General features: G+C 37.1%; 1 protein-coding gene across 8 annotated transcripts in view; it reads left to right on the forward strand.

Annotated features, from left to right (window-relative positions):
* The window catches only part of SOX5 (SRY-box transcription factor 5), a 920,340-nt gene that overhangs the window by 152,702 nt on the left and 744,266 nt on the right, over positions 1–23,372 (forward strand). The window contains exon 3 of one of the 8 annotated variants that reach the window (XM_074325920.1): positions 10,476–10,552. The exons of 6 other annotated variants lie outside the window; for them this stretch is intronic. The gene's annotated coding sequence lies outside the window, so the exon portion shown is untranslated. Of the gene's footprint in view, positions 1–10,475; positions 10,553–23,372 lie in introns of those variants that run through there. One more of the 8 variants, XM_074325927.1, reaches the window with a different exon arrangement.

The raw sequence follows: 23,372 nt of genomic DNA on the forward strand, positions 1-23,372 counted from the left end.
ATTCTGTGGGTGATTGCCACCTCAAGTAAAAATTACACTAGTGCAAAGTCTGAAGCTAATTTCTCAGTCTATTGCATACTGCCCCATTGATGCCCCCACGCCCCCCCCAACCCCCACCCCCACACACACCCCTCCCACTTCTGCCTTGGAAGATTTACTGTTTCAAACTTTGGTGGAAATTTCAGGGATTTTTTTTTTTTTTTCCGATTACTTGTCTATTACTGAACAAACTTAGAAATACAAAAGTCTTATATTATCCTCATTCATCTTTATATTTGGGTAAAGCTAGACGTAAACTGTGCAGTATAAACAGTTTGACATCATTTTGACCTTAGCCATTAAATTCTTTGCTTTTCCTCAGTTTACTCTTTCATGCATTCTACTTCCCTTTAAAAAATAAAATATGTGGAGAGCATGGGACAATAAAATACTTGCCCTTGGAAATAAAAGTACCGTGAATCTCATTTTGGGAATGGGGTTTATCTGTGGGTTCTATGAGCTAGTTGCATGCTAATTCACTAGTGCTGGAACCAAATGGGTCGAAAATCCTTGTTTTCCCACCAGATGGGTTATTTTAAAATATCACAAAACTTCTGAGGTTATTTACATTACAAATGTGCTTCTTCGCACACATCAAGAATTGAGTACCATGTTTTGACAGTAACTCCTTTATGAAATTATATGTTGCGCAAGTGGAGTAAAATTCAAGTCATTCTCAAGGGAGCGGGCTTATGAATCTGGATGAGGTCACACCTCTTTAAAGATGCAGTTTGATAATCCGACATCAAAACAAAGGAATTCTGTTAATCCTCTCACAAAAGTGCAAATTGCTAATCAGATCCCTGGGCTGGGCTGGCAGCTTGGTAAACAATGAGCTTGGCAGAAGAGCAACTTTGGGCGGGTAGATAGCTGAGAAGCTTGGGATACCAACTTTGCCCCTGTGTTAGCCCAGTTGGGCCTGTTGTTTCAAAACAATGACATTTGTCAATGGAGGTGGTTCTTGCAGTTATTGTGTTCTTGTGCTTTTCTCCTTCCATGTTAATGATGATGCAAATCAATCTTCCTGTCTTTCATTTCACTTCACTGGTGTATAGGCTACTATGCCCCTATATTCTTTTCACTTGGATGGCTGTGTCTTTTGAATTTTCATTACACATTCCTCTACAAACCCAGAGGGTTTTTCCTTCCTTCCCATAAATAGTGTGGTGGTATTTGAAAAAGGAAGAATAAATCCTAACCCAACTGAAAAGAGACTCTTCTTGTGAAAGGTGTAATAGTTAGGATTTTTTTTTTTTCTTTTTCCTTTTGTAAGTGGTAAAATCCAATTTGAGGCAGCATAAGAAAACAATCTTGAATTTGTTAGGTAAAGGAATACAAGAAAGGCCCATCGCCATGTTGGTGGGAGGCAGAAATGCAGACAGGCCTCAGGCACAGCTGGCACCAGGGAGTCCTACTCTGTCAGGACGTGATACCTCTCTCTTGTCTCCATGTCACTTTGGATGTCAACTTCAGTCTTTCTTGCCATAACAGAGATATCTCCACATGGGAGGAAATGTCACTGATGATGACAACACTGGAATGTCATAGCTTGATGTGTCTTCCATTCGACTTAAATACAATATCTCAGGGAAGGACTCAGTTGGCTCTGCTTAGATCTGGTACTTGTCCTGGACTAGTCAATCCTGTGTATATAACCTCGTTTTTGTCAGAACGTCTGAGATGCTTGCTATTTGTCTTACTCTGTCTTCTTTGGACTTAATGAAACATGTAACCGGCCTGAAACATTCTACAACCTGATGATTACGTTAGCATGTAGAATTATTTTGCACATCTCAACACCACTCTTCTAACTTTCACTCTGTTTGGCCTCCTTGGCATTTCCAACTTTCACTTAAACATGACTAAGACTTAATTTGAAAGTGAAAAATAAAACTTACTCATCTAAAAGAGGTTTTCGTTTAGAGAATACACTACTTTGAACACTTCCTGATAGCTGTGTCTCTCTTCTTAAGAGAGCATTAATAAACTACTTGGGTCCAGTGCGTGTGTGTGCGTGTGTTGACAGGGAGTGAAAATTACAGTTTCGGTTGTGGAGCCATTTTCCACAGATAAGAGTAGTGTGCTTTTGCTGCAGTACAGAACGGGTTGTGGTTTGCACACTGGTTTTCAGTCAGATGAATGATATGAAACACAACAAATCTACACCTGAAAGAGGAGAAACAAGCCCAATGTAGAGGTTTGGAGTCGAGGCTGCCACAGTGGGGCCATGCTACCCATAGCCAAAGCTTTCTGAATAAGAGCACTGTCTTTTTAAAAGCAATAGGGGGTAAGGTTTGAGGGAGTGCTCACAGCGGTAAGTATAACACAGCTGTGCTCTGTTTATGCTTCGGCTACAATAAAAAAGCTATAAAATGTGAGATGTCATAGCTCCACTTTGCTTTATTTATACTATTTCCTCTGAGCTCTGTCACACTGCACATTCATCTGCTAAGTTGCAGCAAGAATGGAGATTAAAATATCACAGCTCAAAATAGGAGTCAAGCGGAAGGAGATTCATCATAGCCCTATTAAAAATATGTAAATATGGGAATGAAGTCATTTTAAAGCTATACAGCACTCCTTTTATAGGAGTTAAGATCCCTTGAGCAAGTGGTAGCTGTGCAAGGGACAGAACTGGGGGACTGGATCCCCATTTCTTCTACACTTGGAAATCCTTTTAAGATTAAAGACTGTTGGAATTGCAAATTATACTTGTTTTCCTATAATCATGTCTACATTAATAATGGCAGGCAATCTGATGCAAAACAAGAAAACTACAGATTTAGTAATTAAAGGTTATGTATTGTTCACTTGGTTAGAATTATAAAAATTAATATATGAAATCTTCTCTCTAACACCAGGTATTAATGAAGCTTGAGGACCCTCCCCAAGTATTCCTAGGTAGGAAAGTTCCAAGAAGGAAACCGAGACTTGGAGACTGGCTTTCCAATATTCATTTCCTAATGATAAATCTAAGACTGGAAGCCAGGCCTCCTGCCTAAAACTTTGCTAGTAAATTTGTTTCTTTAGCATTTCCTGTCTCCCTAGTCCTGACAAAAATTTACTCTGTGCTATCTATGTGGCATGCTTAGGAGAGCAATGAGTGTAATTTTCAGATGGAAAGTTTGGAATATCTAAATGGTATTAATAAGCATTGTATGCTCTCTCTGTGTGCTGTTTAGTACCTATGGATGTTTTTGCCTCCTTATTGTCCAAATGGGCTATTGGAGTAATAGTAAAGACCAACACTTATTAAGTACTTACTGGGAACCAAGAATGGTTCTACATGTTTTATATGTATTAATTTTTTTAAACCCTCACAACAACCATATGCAGTAGGCATTGTTACTTACACTTTACAGATGTGGAAACTGAAACATACGCTCACACAGCTAGCTGCTGAGAATGGGAATTCAAACTGAGCAGTCTGGCTTTAGAGCCAGCACATTCAACCACTGCAGACTTTACTAAGGATTAGAAAAACACTAGAAAGAACAGTGGGCTGAAAAAGAGGAGACCTGCCTTCCAGGCACCATCCTGCCATTACCCTCGTAGCAAATTTTCCTCACCTGTAGAATGAAATGAGGAAAAGATGATGTCCTTTCCAGTGTCAACTTTGCATGCATCTATAGACTACTACCTTATGAAAATAAACTTCGTGAATAATATTTACTATATTCTCATTTAACTTTAGTTTCAGAAATGGTTATGTTAAACATATCTAATATACAGCGATTCTAGAATTTCTTTTGTCCTGCATTTTTCACTGTTTTAGTTGAATTCTTTTGGTTGCCATTAAAAGGAATATCATAGTTAGCTAAAGACTTCCTAGTTGTGTGACCTTGAGTACATTTCTTAATCTCTTGTGCCAGTTTGCTCATCTGTAAAATGGGCATACTAGAAGTACCTATCTCATAAAATGACTGTGAGAATTAAGCCAGATGTTATATGTAAAGCACTTAGCATGGTGGCCTATTCATAGTAACTACTATCAAATATCAAAGCGTTTGATTATGTTTACTGTTAATCACCCACGTCTCATTAACATTTCTGTCTCTCGTTCTTAATGTTACCAATTGTCCTATTATGATTGACAGATCAGTTAACTATTTTTGTGCCTGCATTCCTGAATTAGAAAGTTTAAGGTACTATCGGGAGTTACCATCTAATTGAGGTAGACATATTACCCCAGGGTAAGACTTAAGAAATTGTGTGGGCTAGCCCTTTAATGTGGTGAATATAATACCCTGAAAGACCAAGTGCTGGTCCAAGGACCCTAAGCTAGCTGGGACAAGATGGAGGTAAAGCCACAGATCCGAACTGCAGTTTCCAATGTGACATTGTTACCTATGGCATTATTAAATAGAACATGTGAAAGTTCTATACATTTATAAAAGGAACCACAAAGCACGTCATCAGGGTTTAAATTAGGCAAATTGCCATACTATCTCAGATTTATAGCAATTTAGGGTTTTAGATCACGTGTCTTTTTGGAAGACTTTACAAGAGTACTTCACCAGGAAATATGCTTTAGGCTGGCAGGGGAGTACAGGTGGTCATTATTCTTACTGACTTAAAAAATTGATGTTCTTGGTTCCTTTTGTACGTTGAGTGAGGTAACATGTAATTTTCAATAGCATGGGAAGAAATGGACCCAATATGCTTAGAGAAGGTATAAAGGTATAAAGAAAAAAAATTAGATTTTTTTTAATAACAATTTAAGTAATTTAAATAGGGACATAATTTGATAAAACATTGTAATAATTTTTGAGACACATCTAATTGGGTCAAAATTTATCCACTTCTATTCTAAGACACAATGAAAATGGTGCTGTTTCCTTAATGTCTTCTTGTTCCTGAGTCCCTACCCTACTGGGCAGATGGAAAGGTAATACATAGTAAATGAAAAGTAGCACAAAATAACTCAGTGTCTTCACTATCAAACCATCTCTTTCTGTTTGTTAGTTTCTCTATTTCCCTGTCCAGGACCAGAAGTGGGGTGGGGTGAGAGAGGCAGCGTGGGTTAAAATGTTAAGGAGACACCCCTCTCAGGCGGCCATGCTTCACTTCACGAGCCTGTGAGGGACACCTCCTTATGTCCTGTGCCCTCCTAGGTACCTCACAGACCTCACCTTCCTGCTGGCCCTGCCCCATCCTGCTGGCCCTGCCCCAGTCCCCACTAAAAATCCGAGTTTAAGGAGTTGGTGTATCCTCATAGCTGGAGAGGGAGTGTGGAGCGTCACTTCTGTGTGTCAGTTCTGGGATTGTCCTCTGTATGTGTCCTCTGATAGTGGACGTCTGCCCTCTGATAGTGTCTCTAACCACTGGGGCCTCTGTCCTTGCTGATGTAATTGGGTCTTTGTGGATTTTGAGCCAGAGCAGCTGCTGCTGGCCTATCATTACCTTGAACTTGAGGTCCCTCTTCCTTTTTCAATCCCAAAAGAAGACTGGGCTTGCCCACTCTTCCTCTATGGTGTGTGTGTGTGTGTGTGTGTGTTGTGTGTGCGTGTGTGTGTGTGTGTGTGTGTGTGTGTGTGATGGATAGGATAGAACAGAGCACAGAAATTTCCAGGTTCCTTGCACATGCACACAACTTGTGAGGGATAACCAATTTTAACTCAATCTCTCTGGGTACCTTCCTTCACCAGTGTTTATTTCTCTCTCACCAGGTTATATGAATACAAGACTTACAACAGGGATTCCCTGAGAAGCCTGTAACCTGCCCTATCCCCTCCCCAATAAGTAATGTCCATAAAAGGACCGTCAGCCCATAGGCCCTTAGATTCCTTTTATCTACTGGTAGTTTTCTGCCCCACCCCCTTATAGGTTAGAAAACCAAGGTATGGAGAAAGCCTGGCTCCTGTCTCTGAGCTCTGCCTCTCTCCATGCCTTAGACTCTCTCCCCTTCCTCCCTAGGTATATGAGAGTTCTCACACTGACTCTATCTGTTTAAGATCCACATTTTACTTTTTCACAGGAAATAGATTGGAAATCTTTAAACTGCTTTTCACTCTCAAATTCTGTCATCACTAAGATTGTTGTCTTACTAAGGAAGCTGACTAATAGCCCCTTTGTTCTAGCTGACCTCCAGATTGCATAGTGGAGTGGCTACTCTGGGCCAGACCTCCAGGAACTCATAATTGAAATAGAGGGTGCGAAGATAAGACACGTGGCATAGCATAGTTCATTTCGTGGGCTCTCATTCCTTACCTCCTAGCCTAATTCCTACTTTTAACTTAAAATACTCTCCATTCATTATATATATATATATCCTTTGTATTCTACCTTACTGAAGGGATTTGGTCCAGTTTCAGCTTCTCCCAAGAGGACCCATCAATCTCCCATGAGATTCATAATCTCTTATTGACTCTAGGAATTTGGGGTGCACATACTTTCTGAATTTTCTCCCCATGTATATTCTGCTTATGGAGGATGCAGACATGAATCCTATGCAATTTTCGTATAATGTAATAAACTTTATTATGTAATTAGGTGCAGTATTTTATGGGAGCGCCGAGAAAGGGTGACTCATTTTGCCTGGGGAGGTCCAAGAGGGATTCCAGAGGAGAGAAGCCCTAGTTAGGGATAAAAGATAACCAGAGTCTTCTAGTTGAACCAGATGAGAAGTGTGTTTTTCAAAGAAGAGAAAATCTCACTCAAGAGCAGGACTTGTCTGTCATACTTACTGTTGTGTCCTTATCACCTAACACAGAACTTAGCATATTCTACGTGCTTAACTATTTATTGCATCAATGAATGAATGACTTTATGCTGAAGGCCATCAAAGCTGGTGATTTTTGAGCAGGGGTACAACATGATTAGATTTGTGTTTTACAAATAATATGTCAGCACTGTCGTAATCATATAAAAAGGGAATGAGACAGGGAGCAATTGTAGTAGCACGTTCTATGACGATACCTGGGAGAGATTCCTTTTAAGTAATTCCCCAATTTCACCCCAAATACTTAGAAATTCTCTGTGCTCTGCATTGAACATATGGTAGTTTCCCACATATGCCTCAAGAAAGCAGAATCCATGCCTACTCCTACCCTTTTAAAAGACCCAGGAAAACTGGGAGATAATCGCAGCATATGTAAGAGTGACCTTTTCAACACCTTTCATCTAGGAGATAGAGAATTGAGTTTTCAAATGATCTATTGTATAAGCAGTAAGTACATTCTTGTCTTAGTACAAAATATCATAAACTGGGTGGTTTATAAACAATAGAAATGTATAAGTCACAGTTCTAGAGGCTATAAAACAAGGCACTAGCACATTCGGTGTCTGGTGAGAGCCTGCTTCCTAGATGGCTGCCTTTTGCTGTAACTTCACATGGTGGAAGAGGCTAAGAAGCTCTGTGGGGTCTCTTTTATAAAGAGCACTAATCCCACCCTTATGAATTCATATGGACCTCCCACAGGCCGCACCTCCTAATACCATCACATTGGGTTTCAACACACGAATTTGTGAATTTGTGAGAACACAGATGTTCAGTATATTACAGATAGCATATGCACAGCACCTTTTTTTTTTTTTTTTTGGTACTTCTCATTCAGAATGGATCAATGAATTTTCAGTATTGGCGGTGACAATCTGGGGTCTATTTGGTTAATAAAAATCTAACACGTAAGTAATACTTGTTTTCAGAGTGAAAGACTAAAAAGAGGTCAACAAAAGGCATGCAGAATCCTCAGTTCCTGTGTGTATTAGTTCCTGTGTCTATTGGTGTGTATCAAATTATTAAAATCTTAGTGACTTAAAACAATGCCCAATTTTTAGATTAAAGTTCATGCATGTCCGGCATGGCCTGGCTGGGTTCCCTGCTCAGGGAATCACAAGGCTGAACTCAGGGTTGGCCAGACTGAGTTCTTGTCCAGGTTCTGGGGAAAAACTCCGCTTCCACACGTATCCTTGTCGGTGGAATTCAGCTCTTTGTGGTGGTAAAAGTCCGTGTTTCCTAGCTGGTTGTCAGCCAGGGGTTGCGTACAGTTCCTAGAGGCTCTATATATTCCTCACCATGTGCCCCCTCCCCCCCATCCTGAAGCCAGCAATAGTGTGTCAAATACTTCTTATGCCTGAGATCTCCATTTTCCTCTGTCTTTGATCTTTACACCAGGATTTAAAGGGCATATGTGATTAGGTTAGGCCCTCTCAGATAGTCTCCCGGTTTTAAAGTTGACTGTGTTGGGTAATATACCCTCTTCATGGGAGTAAAGACTATCGTATTCACAAATCTAGGGATTGTGCAGAACATGTTCACCAATAAGGGGGTCTTGGGGGCCATCGTACAATTCTGCCTACAAAACTGTTATCTGTAAAAGGAGTTTTTGTTGTTGTTGTTTTAAAGTTATAAGCAGCCTCTTGCATACTGCAAACTAAGCGGTTAGGAGAAGCAAAAGAAATACAGGTATTCCCCACTTTCTGAAAGTTCAGGTTATGCCACTTTGCTTTTATGAAAAACCTGTATTAGTCCAGTAACAGTTTATAAAAGCAAAAATCCTCTTTGGAGTTCTTTCAGTTAGCAAAAACAGATATTTTATTTATACCATTTCAGCATACAAAAGGTTTCATAGGAACACTCTACTTTCAATGGTGGAGGAAACTTGAATATGATTTAATCAATAGTTTGAAAACCTGTGCATCTCTTAATGAAGTTCATTTTCTAACATCTGACCTTGACAGAGCTACTGTTACTTACCTTTAGAAATTGTAATTGTATGTGATTCATTTACTTCTAAATAGTACTACCATTCACATTACCAAAACCATGCAAAACATTTCTATATCTATTATGGAGGGAGGGGTTCTATTGTTTGGGCAAGCAAAAATAAAACGATGGCATACAATCTATATATAAACACCATCACTTCAAAGTGATTTTTAACCTGAAAGCTTTGTTCAGTCACTTGAATGATAAAGTATGATATCTGTCAAAGCTTTTGAGCTCTCTAGATTAGGAGAAGGAAAGTGTGAGAGTTTCACCAACCGTATAGTTAGTTAACTACGAAGTTTGAGGGAGCCAGTCCTCTGCACAAGACCACCCTCACTTCTAACACTAATTGCAAGTTTGAGGGGTTTTCAAAACCACCCTCAGGTTTGACAATTTTCTAGAAATACTCACAGAACTCAGTGAAAGCTGTTATACTCATAGTTAAAGTTTATTAACAGGGAAAGGATACAGATTGAAATCAGCTAAGGGAAAAAGGACATAAGGCTGAGGCTGAAGCTGGAAGAACCAACCACAGAGCTTTGGAGTCAGGACTTGTTACTTTACCAGTATCGATAGGAGACAATATGCATGGAGCATTGCCCACCAGGGAAGCTCACGGGAGACTTTGGCATCCAGAATTTTTAATGGGAGTTGATCATACTTGTATACTGCCCACATAGCTGATGTTTAGTCTCCAGCACCCCCTGGATGTCAGTGTTGGGCTGGTATCCTCAGTTCTCCAGCTCGTTCGGGAGGCCAAATCGATGTGCTTAGCCCGAAGCCCCCATCATTGATCCCAGTGTTAGTATCCTCTGGCCAAAGCTTTCAGGCAAAGACTCCTATCAGCATTTTGAAGACCTAGAGATCACCTCTCAGTAGTCGAAGGCAAAAGCAAGACCTCTCCTTGGTTAAGGTTAATTCTTCACTACACAGACAAGGAGGGAGGGAAGGAAGTATTTATGTAAATAGTACGGGTTTCCCCAAAAATCAGACCTAGCTGGACCATCAACTCTATTGAGTCTTTTGGAGCAAAAATTAATATTAGACCCAGTTTTATAGTAAAATAAGACCCGGCCTTTATTATATTATATTATATTATATTATATTATATTATATTATATTATAACCTGGTCTTATTTTACTATAAGACCAAGTCTTATATTAATTTTTGCTCCAAAAGACGCATTAGAGCTGATGGTCTGGCTAAGTCTTATTTTCAGGGAAACAGAGTAGTTATCATTTATTGAGGGCTGCTGTGTGTTAGGCAGTGTGCTAAGCGCTGTCTCTTATAATCCTTTGAACACTATTAGAGAGATACTATCATCATCTTTATTTTAAAGACCAGATGAGATGTAGAGAGGCTGAGTGACCCTATAGATAGTAAATGGTAGAAGCAAGATTTGGACCTTGGTCAAACCAACTCCAAAGTTCTTGATCTCAAACACTGTACTGGATCCCTCCCACTAAAACCAAAAGACAGTAAGAATACCTTATGTAATAAGCAGTTCGAAGCAATTATTCTTGAGAATTGAGTTTTCAGAGTAAAGTTGTCATTTAAGTGTATAAAAATGTGCACTGCTGCTTTTAGTAATGTAGAATATAGAGGAAGAAGGTTCATATATAGACTTGTTATTTCATTGAATTGATACTATCTGAATGGATTCCAGTCAGCCCTGTGTCATGTAAGTACTTCAAACAGATTTATGGGGTGTGCATTGTATCCCAGGTGCTGTGCTGGCCACTGGTAACCCAAAGATGATGATAAGTATGTTCCTGCCCACAAGGAGCTAGCGATCCACTGGGGTATGTAAACAGTGTGTTTTATTACTTTTAATATTTTGTTTTAAGCAAAGCAGAGAGAGCTCAATATGTAAGACATAATTTGTCTACAAATTTTGCAAGCTTTGGGACTTTTTTTTTTTTTTGGACTGGATGAGCTAATGCTAAAGAAAGTTGATGATTTGGGATTGTTGTTCATATAACCAAATCAAATAATTAAACTCAGTTTCAATCTTTTGGAGATTCTGTAGTAATAGGATAGATTAAAAACAGTAAAGCTACTAAAAAACAAAAAACACACAAAAAAAAGCACTGATTTGTGTGTATTTCCCACTTATGGTAAGTAGTAAATAACTACAAAGGAAGGGAGAATAGGAATACCAGGAGAAAACATCACACATAGCAATAGTGTGCCTCCTTCTTCACACTTATAACAGTGACTATTCTATTTTTTTTGGTTACTTTAGTGATTATTCTTATCTTTCATCTTCTACTTCATTGCCTTCTCCAACTGCTCAAAGTCTATACTAGGATAAAATAAGACTCCTTGTTTAGTTTTATTATTGGCAAATATGTATTTTATTTGACTACTTTTATTTATGTTATAGTTTATAATAGTCTATGCTTACAGTAAACCATGCAGTATTCTGGGAGTAATCCTGAAGAATCAAGTACAGTAAATGCAGTAAATGTAAATAAGAAAAAAATATATATCCTAATGATAATTTATATATTTTATACCTTAATGTAGAGGAATAGAATTAGAAAATAAAATAATAAATTTGAGTGAACTTGACATCCAGTAGTTCGTACTGATGTTACACAACCCTAACAACAATGTATTTTGACATATTTAGTAAGTATATTAATATGCTATCTAAATTCAGTATTCTAACTGCTGAGAGTGCAGTTCTGATCATTTAAAAAATGTGAGAAAAACAGGAAAGAACATGTCCTTTCCTTGGCAATGTAATATGATTTTAATTTTTAAAAGCATTTAATTTCATAAACCATATCCATCATCTTTGCATAGATAAATGTTGTGGCAATTTTTTGAATGAACCTCTTGGTTCCCTAAAGAAATTATGGATACACTATAAATTTACAAATGAAAGGCCATTCATCAGAGTTATAAATGTAAGTGGTTGCTGTGCTGATACCCATATAAACTTAAAGTGGTTTAATACCTATTGGCTTTTGTGCATAGTTTGCATGGCAACGGAATATAGATACTGTCATACTTACGTGGTGTGATAATATCGGCAAAGTGGTGAGAACAACATGCAATATTTTACGACTAGCATGGCATTTCCTTGAATTATTGCTGGCAACAGAACATAAATCAACCTTTATAATGGATATTCCAAACATGTTTATTAATCTAATCTAAATACTCACTCTTGTCATTTATAGAGCCAGTACAGTGGAAGTGGCAAGTGCTTCTAAACCCTAGCAGTTACTTTTAGGAGCTTCATAATTATGTCAGCTATGTCTGGTTAGAATCAAGATCAAATGCATAAAAATCCTTTCTTCCTAATCTATGCTAAAGATAATTTGCTTAACCACAAAATATTTTTTGTATGTGTCTAATCAAAATCACAGTTTGACCATTTATGAAACTTACTACATGGCTCTCTGTTTGAAACTTCAGTTTTTAAAGTCTGTTTCCCTTTCTCCCTCCTTTCCTGCATCCCTCTCTTCTTCCCTTATTTCCTCCCTCTCTCCAATGGAAAATAATCCTGTACTGGATAAACTTTGACTAAAACGGACTGCAAAAGTGACCAAATTCCTGTATACCAAATTAAGATAGCATGTGGCGTATGATTTTGACAGTATGTAATGATATTAAAGACAGGTAGGATACTGAGGGCAGCTGGTTAGCTAGCTGGTTAGAATGCAGTGCTCTTAACAACAAGGTTGCTGGTTCGATCCCCGCATGGGCCACTGTGAGCTGCGCCCTCCACAACTAGATTGAAACAACTACTTAACTTGGAGCTGATGGGTCCTGGAAAAACACACTTAACATAAATGAACGTTTAAAAAAAAAAAGTTTAAAGATAGGTAGGATGGTTAGAAGTAAAGGGTACAGAGAGGGGAACTTAGGAAAGGTCAGAGAAAGGCAATAACTTTTAAGCTGAAGGAGTCAGCTCTGCAAATGCTGTGGAGTAAGATGGCATGAATGTGTGTGTGTGCGTGCACGCATGTGTTTGTTACTTCTTTATTAAAATATGGAAAATCTAGGCAAACAACTAACTTCTGGATTAAAAATAATGTAATCAGGACTCAATTTCTCTCCATCTCTCAGCTTCTATTAATACAGCTTCAGTCTCTGACTTCATTTGGGCGCAAGATGGTGGCCGTAGCATTGCTTCAACTGTATCATTCTCTCAGGATTCAGATCAAACAGGAAAGAGAGGGTATCTTTCCCAGACGCCCTATCAAAAGTCTTTTTATACTAATTTCCTTTGATTAGATCACAGACTAATCCAAACGTACCTCTATTGGAGCAGGGGATAGAGGCAGTTTTGTAATTTCCCATGGATGAAGGATTCAATCCCAAAGGAAAGTGGGGTACGTGGATGCTAGGTAGTAAAAAAAAAAATGGTTTGCTGCCAGCAAAATCACAATGGCTATATACATATGAAATTTTACAATAATACATATAATTCCAGAAACTTAACAAATATCCTAGCAAATCTATGGATTCTAGGTTAAGAAACTAAATGTAATTGAATTAATGCCTTCTGGAATGAACAAAAAAACTATCAATATTCACAGCCATCTAGGAAGATGAGTTGTTTTTGGGCTCGTTTCCTGAATAAAGAATCAAAACAGGTATAATCTATAACTAGTTGTTTAAATGATAATATCAAAAGAAGAATGAAAAAGAAGTATACTTTGTTAGCTAAAGTGGAAAAGAGTGTTTTTTTACTATCATTTTGTGTAAGGAAAAGAGGCAAATTTTTTTATTCATGGAAATAACTTTGTACCAGCAACATTAGAAGACTTCTATTAGAAGAGAGAGAGAGAAAGAGAGAGAGAGAGAAAAGTTTTCTAATGATGATTTAAGAACTTTTATTGCCGTGGGAGCTTTTGTTGAAACGCATCCTAACCCTTCAATTTGTCAGTTCAGTTAAAAAGGTAGTAATCAGGTCTATGCAAGTAATTTGTAAAGGACATCTTTTTTGATAATTGACCCCAAAAACCTGTTGATTTGCTGGCTTACTTTCTTGTTAGTCATATGTTATTTTGGAACATGTTGGAGAAAATTTTATTAACAATTATTTTTACTTTAGAAATGTAGAGAGAATTGGTAAAAAGAATAGGTCAATCATAGGAAAATGTGGATACTTTAGAAGTGCCTACATAGTGATTGTGTAGTTTTCATTAATCCTGGGAAAAAAGTAACCTTTTAACAATGTGGAGGTTATAGTAGCAGCTGTAGGGATAGCGGTCATAATGATGCTTTATTTTTACGTAGATCTCTCTGTTTATTGACAAGAAGAAGGAGTTAGCTTGGGATTTTAAGTTGCCTCACTGATCACAAGGGGAGTTTTTCTTAAGTGAATTAAAGTGCCACTCAAAACCGGGAAAGAAGTCTGTGAATACCAGATATTTTTAAAGAATAAACAGTTAAGTGAAGAAAGGTTCCCTGTGTCACGTTATCTCTCTCTTCACAAACAAAAACCTTCTGAAGTTAACACTGTTCCTCTTGAATGGATAAGCTTTTTAACCAAAATCTTCTATTTGTGACTAAAATGAGTTGTCACCGCTTCTTCAGTTTAATACTCTCAGTTGTGAGGAAGCACATCATATTTCCCCTACCAATTGATGCCACTGAAATTCTGCTCTTTTGGAGGATGCCCAGTTTTCAAACTATTTCTACAAAGGCCATGTATGTCTGACTTTCCAGATTAATGTGTTATTTTTAAAAATCATCTCATAAGAGCCTCTGTTTACCTCCAGTTCTCATTTCAATTGTGAACTTTGTGGATGTGTTATCCCTCTGTGTGTGTATGGTTTTTGTTTTGTTTTGCTCTCTAGATTACAACATAGCTTTGCAGTGTGTCAATTTGGACGAGGAAGCAGCAGGTCATTCATTCACTGAAAACTGGCTTCCAGGTTTTCTTTCTAAACATTTCTCTTTGTTTTTCAGATTCAATTTTAGTTTTTACTCCAATAGGAAGTTGCTTCTCTCCATAGTTAATACTAATCATCAATAGTGTTTGGAGGACAAGTGGGTTTTTTAAAGAACAAACATTTTTATATATAAGAAAAATGTTATTCTTCCATTTTGGCTGAAACAAATCAATGGCTATTTTTAAGGCTGTGAGTTAAGACAGGAAGAAATTGTCACTCCTGTAATGCTTTCTAAAGACAGAAGATAGAGGGCCAAGATACTGTAAGAGAAATCCAAAATATATTTTTCGTATATGATGTTCAATTCAGCTGTGTTGGTGTGAGTTTTAGGTAAGAGTAAGTGCTTTTACAGATGTGAACTGTCAAACCATTCCCTATCGTTAATATTTAAGGACTTTTTAGGGAGAAGAAATGGGTTTCATTCAAGACCCCAAAGCATAGATTGCTAAAGACTGATGCCTTTCTGAATAGGGATGAGCTAGGGAGTGAACAGAGGAAGAAAATCCACATCCATATTTGAGTTTCACTTTTGGACTCTTGATGGCTTTGGTCACCAGTTGGGATTTTTTCCCACTAGGAGTCAAAGACACAAAGCAGGTAATCTACATAATCTTTCCCAGGTTTTCTAAAAGTGCCTGTAGATGAAAACATGTCAGACAACTGGTCAAATAGGGCCTTAAGGTTTTCTCTGTTTGTTTGCTTTAAATTCATTCTTTACTGAGAAGAAATGAAAGAAAGCTTGAGGTTGGTGACAGACTTGGGTTCTTGCCACATTCCCAGCTCACTTTGTGGACGGCTCTCTACTTCAGAGGAAGTTAATATTTTCCAGAGATGTTCCATAGGTATTCTAAATCATACTACAGACACCTGCTCCTTTATATGGATATGTTATCCACCTAGGATGAATCAGAGTTGATTTTTATTTTAGTGTGCTTTTTTTCCAAAAACCACATTAATCTCAGTGTGCAGAATTTAACGGGAAAGTCATGTTTTGCCAGTTGACACTGTTTAATGTAAATGATTTATGATTATTCCTTATGTATACACAATAGGCACTTTATAAATTGGATTGTTCTAGGAGTAACACGATACATAAATGTTATTGCTATAAATTCTGAAGTTGGCTATATATTTTGGTATCACGTAACCGGTTGACTTATAAATGCTGACTATTCCAACCTGGACTTTCTACTCAATATTGTAAATGGTAACTTGGGTAAGCCTAGCCGAGATATACACAGAGGCACTCACACTGCACATGAACAGAACAGCCTGGCATCTTGCCAGCATGGCTTCTGGCTATTTCCCAGAGGTGATGGAAGAAAGAAGAAAGAATGAGGGGGGAAAGAAACTGTACGTAGCAAAAAACTGAACTAAATTATTGTTATTATTTTTGCCCTGTTAACTTCAGGAGCTGAGAGAGAGAAAAGGGTGGGGGGAAAGCAGAGCAAACAGAAGAAAAGCAACATTAGTAAAACCAATTCAGCGAAATTTAGTTTGATACCCCTTCACAGGTATATTTTTATTATTTAAATAATATTAAATAAAGAAATAGATAATAGAATAACAGCTCTGTAATTATCTATATATATATATAATCAATAAATATATGGTGTTATTTTCAATGTGTCATAGAAACAATATTACTTTTTTTTGCATTTCTGTGAATGAAGTGTTTGAGCAACAGAATTTTGCAAATCATTTGATTCTCCTGCTGGATCAGGACATTTTATTACGTGTACAATGGTGTTATACTAATAGCCCTCATTTTTTTCCATGATAGGTTACTGTGATTGTCTTTCTGCAATCCTAAAGAATTAAAAAAAAGAAAAAAAAAAGCCTGAACAATTGGTCATTTTTGATCCAAGTAATTGTTAAATATCAAATTCATCTAAAATGTTGCGTTAGAGGAAAAGGAGTTAACACCCAGGTTAATTGATTGACCAGCCAGATTCATAGCAAGTTTTTGCTTTTCCTCGTGTTGACTCCTTACCTGACCACACAGTGCTATCTGCAGGGCTGATTTGAATTGCTCTATGTTCTAATTTGTGTAAAGAAGTGGGCTGTGAAGAAATGCTATTGTGTTTATAGTGTCTCTTCTGATAGTGATTTTATAGTCCGTTTCATAGGCTGTTTCAGGTGATTCCCCCCCCCCCCCGCCCGTCCTCTTAAGTATTAATGTCCACACAATTGATCTGTCTGGTTACCCATGAAATCAGTCCAAATCAACTGTTACAGTGGCTGAAAATACAAGATCTATCATTTTAAAACCTAGAGGTTCCCGTTCTGCATAAAAGGACTAAATTTTATCAGGCAACCTGCAAAGGAAAAGATTATGAAACTAAAACCACTGTGTGTGTGTGTGTGTGTGTGTGTGTGTGTGTGTATCTTTGTCTTTAATAACAATCATTACTTATGTGGCTCTTACATCGAAGGAAACATCCTAATGTGCTCCTTTATAATTTCTGTAATATATTTGTAATTGTCATACTTTCTGGAGCTATCTCGGTGCATGCATGGGGAAGAGTATACATATGCACGTATCTCTATATTTGTAGGCACTGTAGTCAAAACAACTTATTTGCCTAGCTGGCTGAGCTGCAAAGCTGACTTACCCACCCACTACCAAACTCTCTAGAGGAAATAGGGCATAAAGGTCAAATAGAAGCAATAAAGCCAACGACCTTTTACCAACAAAAGTTCTTTAAGAAGTTCTCTGTGGCAGTGTTCATCTTCTAGAAGGGGGATCAATCCATTTCCTGTCCATCGCTGTGTCAACAGCAGTAGCTTTGGATTCATTGTAGGAGAAGAAAGCTCCTTTCTACAGTGATGCTGCTCTACACTCAGGTAAGCCTAAGTTGAGATTCCAGAAAGACTGCTGTACCAGACTAGACTATTGGAAGATTCAAGTCCTGATAGAAGGCTTTACAAACCTTAGTTCACTTAGTCTGTGGAAATTTAACCACCATTTAAAATTCTGCTTTTTCTTGTAGGAGTTTAAATGCAAGACCTCCAGAATTACACACACACACACACACACACACACACACACACACACACGTAAAATCAGAAGAGACTCCATCATTTTTTGCTCACTATAGAATTCTTAGAGTCAGTATCATTTACTGAGGACTTTCTTTCTTGCCAGGTATTGTTCTTGTACTTTGCATGTAGTATCTAAGTTAAGCTTCCTAAGTACCTCATGAAACAGGTACTGTTATTATACCCATTTTTGTTGTTGTTGTTGTTTGTTTGTTTTTGTTTTTTCAGCTGAGGGAATTGAGAGAGAAATTGAGTAACTTTCCATACTCACAGCTAATAAGCGAGGGAGCCCGGCATCAAACCCAAGCAGAGTGACCCCAGGGCTGACGTACATACTCTATTAGGTCAATTTGTCAGCAATATATTGTGCTTCATGTATGAAAAGAATAAAGTACGGTCATCATTTAGCAGGAAATAGAATTGAAGTTTTTTCCCTCGTACAAATGGTCACTATATGTCTCTCTCGGGCCGTGTTGTGACCAATAGCAAACCTTATTTGAGACAGCCAGTCAAAACTGAGTAAAATAGTCTCTTGCTATAGAAGAGAAAGGAATGTATTAGTTGATGTGAGAATCTGACCTAAAAACCTAGCTTTCACTATTACCACAGTAAACAAGTAAGCTAATGACCATAGAGGTTAGTGTGTCATCAGTGTCTTGCAGTTTTGTCACTGGGGTAGACCCCATCCAGAAGGACAGAGTGCCCTCTATGAATATGTATTTAGTACTAGATACAGCAATTTATTCTTCTGAAGAGCACTTTAATATTTTGGTTTTGATAAGTATACAAGCAATAATCAGTAGTTAGGAGTTTCAGACTAAAATGGATGCCATTATTAGTGATTTAACAACTTTGCATATGAATCCATGTGTGTCACCAAGACTGGCTTATGCTACTCAGAGCTACATATATTCAACTTTTAGAAAAGCATCTCCTGTGCTATGAGTCCTTTAGTTCTCAGAGCTGTAGTAGTCACTAATTTCCAAACGCTGAATATGTAAAATAAAGTACTCGCACAAAAAAACCTCGGAGGCTGCATAGGTCAGAACATTTGTTTAAACTAATACAGAATTAGCTTTTTCAGTTCCAGCTCCCTTTTTCCTATCTATTTGCCTTGCTAATAAGGCCTTAATTATTCCTGTTCAGTTACCCAGTATCATGATCCCTTGTGTTTTTGGATTTTTTTTATTTTGATTTGAGCAGAACTTCCTAGTTCACATAGAGAACTTCCATAATAATAATAAAACGTAAAAGTGATTTAATAAAGGATTCTGGCAACAATTAAACTTAACCCAAAATGGGCAAAAGAGCATCTCATAGTACAGAATTATAATATATACATATTTTGAAATTTGGTCTTTGCAGATATTTTTCTCTGCCTGTAACATGTGTGCTAGTTCTATTTATATAAGGGGATAGTGACATCCTGTGTGTAGCTAGACTAATTGCCTCTGTAATTAACCTATTTGAGAAGGAAGTTACATAGAAATAAAATATCACTGAATACTGAAAGAGGCAATTTTGTCTTAAAGCAAACCTCTAACTTTACCAAAGGGTGTAGACAAAATAAAAAGATTCTGACTCTTTTCCTTCTTGTTTTTTCAGCGTCTCCTTTCTTTCCTCTTTCCCTTCCATCTTTTTTCCTTCCTTTTTTTTTCTTGTCGCTATGCGATTCCACTATTGCGCTCCATTTTTCTATTACCTTCATTTTCCATATTATAAGGTAAAGATCTAGTATTATTATGAGTGGATATTCTATTTTAAAAATAAAATTGGGGGAAGTTGTAAGTGCAGCAAAAGGAGATAATGTCTTTGTTTTACTACTATTGAATCTCATTTTTGATCAAGGGTAGGATATATGTAGAATCATTTGGGTGTCTTAACAAGCTGAGGAAAAAGAAATCTTAACCTCTTCCTCTCCCTTGATAAAATATATATTAATTAAATTTTAAAAAGGGACTGGGAGCATGAAAAGCAGAGTTTCTCTTGACCTGTAAAATCCAAAAGAAACTATTGGAAGGCAATATATTCTAGTAGAAAAAGTGCAGTTTTAGGCGTCATAAATATTCATATTTCACACCAAATATGTGGCTAAGGGGGAACTAGAAGAGCAATTCTTTTCCCGTAAGTGCACTTTTCAACATTTTAAAAGGTAATATATATGTTGCCAAAACTTTTGAGAAAATAGTGGAAAAAGGCACAGCAAGAGGTATGTAGGAGAAATGAGTCGAAAGTGTCCTCCTGTTTATGTCCTGACTTACCCACCAAACCCCAGCAAGAGCAACTCACAGGGCATCGCCCATCCCTGGCCTCACCCATCATTTCTGCCCCATCATCACCACGGTATTTTGAGTCAGAGCTTGTTAAGATTTTTTCATGAGATAACAATGTCATGTTACAATTGATATATTTTTCAAGTCAGGTAACTACGTTTGTATTTTGCATATTATATTGACCAGAAGGAGCGTAGTTTAAATGTTATGACCACTCCTAAGAAGAATTTCCTTGTGAAATATTTGAGAATTGTAAGCCAAAGTAAATGTAATAACCAGATTATACAATGATTGCTGAGCTCCAAATAGTTGACATGGAAATGGGTTGGGGTTTCAGAGTGTGGTGGTCTTGGATTCCTCAACTTCCAGGATAATTTTTTGGTGCCTCCCTTGTTTCTTTATCTGTGATATGGGGATAAAAATTTCTCTTTCTTAAGGTAATTGTGAGACTTTGGTGAAGAAACATTTGTGTAACATCATTCATAGTCCTTGTAAATAAATACTTAATAAATAGTAGTTATATTATTTCAGGTAACATTTGATAAAATCAAATTATTTGGATAATAGTTTGTTGTAAATAATTTAATCTTATCTGATTGAGCTGTTCTTCGAATGGCTTTTTTTTAATGACTTGTCCTTGCATTTATCGTTTTATAATCTTTACTGTAGTAACCTTTCAGTTTTGTTGATAATTTATATTAGCAATAACTGGATTATCATTCTTGGAAGATGGTGAGAGAAACTATTACTCTTTGGGAAAAATATGAAGTAAAAAAAAGCAAAAGAAACACTGCAGAGCGTTTTCCTGTGCATCACCTTTGTGACTTCATCTTGTAATCACTAATGGTTATCAGATTGCAAAAGGGGCTCCTTATGAGTACAGGAAACCCTCCTCAGCTCTACAAAAATGGTCATTTGGTCATCGCTATATTTTGGTGACTGTCCTAATTAAATGTAATATCTGTGATCACTGAGGGGTCCAGCAGTTTTACACAAGTCTCTCATCTGTTTCACTGGTGGTCTTCAAGAAGATAGGGAATTGCATGAATAAAAAACTCGGCAAACCATCTTCCGGAGACTCAGATCAGTCACTGCTTATTATCACAAGACAGTTCATTCATTCATTCATTCAACAAATATTTATTGGATGCACATTGCTTTGCACCCATTGTGTCAGTCTTGAAAATATAATCATGAACAAAGTAGACAAGGCAAGGGCCTGACAGAAGGTGCATAGCATAAAACAAATACTTACAATAAAACGTGTAAGTCTTATCACAGAGGAAATGTTTTGATCTTTTAGCCAAACTGAGATGTGAATTCCCAGTTGTGGGTGGAGGTAGGGGTATTCCTTCTTCCTTTGAATTTCCACAGCATTATATCTGTACCTCCATTTGAAAATACCTCCCACATTGTGTTCTAGTTTCTTGTGATGGCAGCACTTCTTTCAGGCTGCAAGTTCCTCAGGAGTCAGGCAGGATACCTGTGGGACTCTCCTTAGCATCGTTCAGAGAACATACACTGAGCACTGCATACAGGAGGCACTAAGTAAATGCTGTCGAGAGAATGAAGCAAAGAAAAAGTCTTAGACGTTAACATCCATTATATTTTTTGTTTTAAGTTCTTAAATACTTCACTGTGAAATTTCTCCTTCTTCGTGTTAATAGTGGTTGGAGGGAGGTAAATCACCAATTGAAAATCATTATCCCTCCTTTTATCCCTCCCTCTCACCTACTATTCTCTCAAAATTTAACCCACAGCAATCTCCTCTAGACGAAGTTAATTATTATTTGTAAGACTTCCAAAGTTTGCTATACAGAAGTTTGACTTTAGTTACCACGTGAAAATAAGAATGGAAGATGCATCTGTGATTTGTGGTCTGGGATATTTTGGGATGTCAAGAGCAACCTTTATTCTGTCTATCACTGGACCCGTCAAGAGAATCAACGGCAGGTTAATTACTATCTAGTTTTATAAAGTTAAATCTCTTCATTGGTTATGATAAAGGTTGAATGTTTAACCAGTGGTTTAGTATTCATTTGTCATTTCTCAAGTAAATCTAAAAAACTAAAACTGTAAAAAATTAATCAGAATTCTGACAGCTTTTTAAAAGTCAGGAAATAATCAGCTCTTAGACACAGAAATCCAATCCATAGCTTAAGGAAATTTGTTATTAAAAATAATAAAGGAAGGATTTCAGCGAGCAGAATGAAGCCCTTGCATATTCTGGAAGGAACGAAGGGAGCTGCACTGAGATTGAGAGACCTGAGCTCCGTGTTGCCTGCGAGTTGGGGTGTAATTTAGTGAGCTGACAGGAGGAGTGAAGTATCTCCTCAATATCTGTGTTTGGCAGAGGAGATGAATGCATACATCAGGAAACAATGTTTAAGTGTTTTATTTCCTTATTTCAGCCTGTCAAACTGTCAGTATAGTTAATGGCCACCAAGAGAGAAAGAGAGAGGGAGGAGGAGGAACAGAGAGAAACAAAGGTGCTATGGAATCTGAAAAGAAAGAAATCAGGAAAGCATTTGCATGTTTTCTGTGGTGTAATGGTCAGTCAGACAAAAATAACTCACTATATTCATTTCTCTACTAAAGCCAGATGTGCTAGTTCTCCACCTATAATCCCTGTACCCCTTTCCTGCCTTTCTGTGTCCTTTGTAATTGCATCCCTTAACTTTGATCTCTGTGACTCTTTCACTGAAGTCTAGATTGATTATCGATACTTAAGGGATTATTTTATGCTATATTGGTAGTATCCAGTTTTGCTCAGTTTTCAAGTTTACAATCTTGTTTGCATTGTTTATAAAATCTGGTATGAATGCTGTTTATACAAAAGTATTGACTTTTGTATATAAAATACCTCTTTTAAATTATTTTGAGTGTTTTATAATCCTCAAAGAATAAATTGGGCCAGATATTTTTTTACCAATTTCATCTTTTTCTTAAAAAAAAAAAAAAGTGCTCAAAATGAAATGCCTAAATTAGACATTTGCTCTTAGGAGTATAAAACTACTTTAAATTCTAAAAGAAGGGATTTTTATTTTATAAAGAGAAGCATTTATATTGGATCATTTTCATACTGGAAATAACTTATTTTTCCACAGAAAGGGAAACACCTTTTATCATTATCATCACTGTCAAACTGAATTTCAAATCTTTGAATTCACTGTAGTGATGAATACCTTTCATAATGAACACTTTTAGTTGTCTCATTAACTAAAGATATTTAATTTGGGGGACAAAATGTCTTTTAAATATAAATTTAAAAATCTTGTAAGGTGATCTAAGGTGAGCTAGTATGGATGGGGTGTTGGGGTATTGAATACACTGGGTTCTGAGTCTGACCAGTCACCAGATTATCTGGAAAGCACTTGAAAATAAAGATC

Source organism: Rhinolophus sinicus, linkage group LG02 (genome assembly GCF_036562045.2).
Source record: "Rhinolophus sinicus isolate RSC01 linkage group LG02, ASM3656204v1, whole genome shotgun sequence".
NCBI classification, from domain to species: domain Eukaryota; kingdom Metazoa; phylum Chordata; class Mammalia; order Chiroptera; family Rhinolophidae; genus Rhinolophus; species Rhinolophus sinicus.